At 37.3% G+C, this 3,266-nt stretch overlaps 1 long non-coding RNA gene across 3 annotated transcripts in view; it reads left to right on the forward strand.

Annotated features, from left to right (window-relative positions):
* The first annotated feature begins 464 nt into the window (after positions 1-464).
* LOC150056413 (uncharacterized) overlaps positions 465-3,266 on the forward strand; it is an 81,732-nt gene continuing 78,930 nt past the window's right edge. For all 3 annotated transcript variants that reach the window (XR_016537324.1, XR_016537325.1, XR_016537323.1), the window contains exon 1: positions 465-583. This is a non-coding gene — a long non-coding RNA (uncharacterized LOC150056413). The remainder of the gene's footprint in view (positions 584-3,266) is intronic.

Here is a 3,266-nt window from a genome sequence, read left to right on the forward strand (position 1 = left end):
AAGAAACTTCTCAAATTTGTCTTTATAAATTGCTTTTGTGGGAAAGCAAACATTATACTCTTGAGAGGGGGGAAAACCTTTTCAATTTTATTCTAAAATTACAAATGACATTTGATATATTACTGGGCTAAATACTAGATTTGGGCTGTCTCTAACCCTACTGTTTGCATTTTAGCATAAGAAAATAATTCAGTAATGGGTCATGCTTTCAAAAGTCCTAATCCAGAGATTTGCTTATGGATATCATATTATTTTAAAAGGTAATGGAGAACATTCCCTGTAATCAAGGGTGAGTCAAGGAAAATGGCACCTAAGGGAGGATGTCAGCCAAATAGAAAACTTGACCCAACACCAAGCTCGTTGTCAGAATCACAGCTGCCACATCAACCAATGAGACTGGCAGGGAGGCAGCCAGGAAGTCAGGTGCTGGTACTGGAAAGAATCTGTTCCAGAGTCACTGGCACTTGGCCCTTCAGCTGCTGTACAATCCCGGTACAGGCCCAGGGGTGTTGGATAGGGTTTTGGACCACAGCAGGGCAGTGAAGTGAAGTACAACCAATATTGTCAACAGCAAGATTGTCAAGTTAGTGCTAATAATATATTCATGGGAAGATATATTATTCTTTTCAAGGGTTCTGGAGGGAAGGCAGGCTCAGGGAATGCACAGAGCAGCCCTGCAAACATAATCAGCCTCTTTCATAGAAAGAAACTGGCTAGGAGGTTCCATTTGCCTCTAACCTTTTGATTCAGTTAGGAAGTGGGTTTTATTAAGGAAAGAGATGCAAACACATATGGAGAAAGACATGATATTCAGAATTGAGAAAGAAAATAGGTATTTGAATTTGGCACTAACAGAAAACTGTCATGTTCTTTTCCTTCAATAAAGGAAATAAATGACCCAAAATAAAAAACAAATGACCCTTTCTGTGATTAGCAACTCACTGGGCTTGTTTCATGTCAAGAATGCAATTAGTAAACTAACAAGAATGGATAAACACAGGTCACCTTCCTCAAACACAGGCAACAGAAAAAGATGGCATTTTCAGAGCTGGGGCCTAGCATAGGGTCTTGCCTGCTGGGTCCAGGCATTTTGTCAATGTGGAGACATAAATGTGCCTGGCTGATTATTGAGCTCGCCTGTGCAAGTAACCAGATTATTACATCTATGGCATTATTACATCTTTTCTTTGGTGCTGAGATTTAGTATAACAAATACAGGAAAATTGTCCTTATTGATAATCACTTCAATCCTCCAGTGAGCAGCTCCTGACCAATACTAGGAACTGTGAGGCATTGTGGGAAGTATGACAGACATTGTCAGTTCCATATTTGTTCACTTATAATTTATAGCAAATTTCTCTTCATTTTTATTCTTTCTGATTTTAGTGAGATACATTGGAAAATAGCAATTATGTATATTAAGGTTTAAAATGCAGTAGTTATATACATATATATATACATGTACTATGAAATGATTATCATCATCACAGTGATTAACATTCCTATCATCTCAGTTACTCTTTTTGTTAATGTTTAAGGTGGTAAGAACAGTTTAGATTTATGCTTTTTACAAATGTAGGTATACAATCTGTTCTAACTACAGCCATAACACTGCCCATTAGATCTTTCTGTAATACCTATTTATCTTACAACAGAAGATCTGCAACTTTTCACCAATATCTGCCCTTTACCTTCAGTTCTTGCCTTTTAATGTTGCTGCAGAGGGTTAGTAGGGGAAAAAAGAAATATAATAGACATACACTAATGTATACATAAGTATTTATTATACACATTTGCACAGAGAATCATTTGTAGTAGCCAGAGGTTAACTTCCCTGTTGGGAAGGTTCTCTTGGAGGAGATGAATAGAATTTATGGTAATAGCTAACATTCATTAAAACACTATTGACCAAGACCAATGTTAATAGCTTTAGATGTATTGATTGTCTCATTTAATTTTCACTACAATCATAAAGTAGGTAAGATTATTTTTTCCATTTTACAGATATGAAAAGTAGAGATTATATTGTCAAAAATTATCTAAGATTAGGAAGGAAGTCAGGCAGGGCCTGCATCCAGGAATTCTGTCTCAGTGACTCCATGGTAGGACAGACACCAATACAGAAAACCATCAGTCTTCCAATCATAAAGCCAGCAGTCCTAGAATACTGTTAGGCATAACAACAGTTGCACATTTAGAACTTAGTTGAAAACTTGTATTCTATTAGAATAAATAGGTACCCCGGGACCCAATTGCCTTTCTGCTTGCTTGACAGTCATCTGTTGCTTTCCTGTAAATGTTTTTCAGATTGCAGTGTCAGTATGCTGATAGGACATAGCAGCATATATTGAATTGGCATGGAACTTTTGTGTATCAATTTTGATAGTCAAAAGTTCCTTTTTGGGGTAACACACTGGACAGCTGTTGCTTATAAAGACTGTTTTTTAAAGATGGACATTCAAATCAGTAGATTTTGAGTAAAGTTGATTACACCCTACAGTGTAAATAGATTTTATTCAATCAGTTGAAGATTTTAAGAGGGAAAGAAGCTGGGCATGGTGGCTCTCACCTGTAATCCTAGCTACTCAAGAGGCTGAGATCTGAGGATCACAATTTAAAGCCAGCCCACACACTAAAGATCGTGAGACTCTTATCTTCAATTAACCACTCAATAGGAAGTGTTGCTTAAGTAGTAGGGTGATAGCCTTGAACTAAAGGGCTCAGGGACAGCTCTCAGGCCCAGAGTTCAAGCCCCACAACAAACAAAAATTAAAAAATAAAAAAGAGGAAAAGACCAAGGTCCCTGGTATGAATTCAGCCTTCAGCTTGTCTTCAGATTCCACATGCAATATCAGTGGTTCCATTAGTCTTCAGACATTGCTTTGAACCAGTCCCTTTAAATATCCCCTTTCTTTCTTTCCTTCCTTCCATCCTTCCCTCCCAAATCTTCCCTCTAACCCCCTGCCATGCGCATACAATGTTTCTGTTTCTCTGAAGGACACTGACTAGTAAGAATTATGAAGATGGCCATTTCTGATTTTAAAAATAAAGCCATTGTGTTAAATTTAATGAGAATCAATAAGAATGAAGAGTAACAATTCTATCTGAGAAGTGAGTGAGTGGCAAGACTAAGATTACCCTAAATAAATAAAAATGAGGTTGCTTTGGGTTGGAACATGGAGTACCAGTCAATCATAAGAAAAGTTCTGTCATATTTAGAGTTTGTATATCCAGGGACAAGAAACCCCAACTAGGACAGTTTCATA

This window comes from Megascapheus bottae, chromosome 12 (assembly GCF_031878675.1).
Source record: "Megascapheus bottae isolate mThoBot1 chromosome 12, mThoBot2.hap1, whole genome shotgun sequence".
Classification (NCBI taxonomy): domain Eukaryota; kingdom Metazoa; phylum Chordata; class Mammalia; order Rodentia; family Geomyidae; genus Megascapheus; species Megascapheus bottae.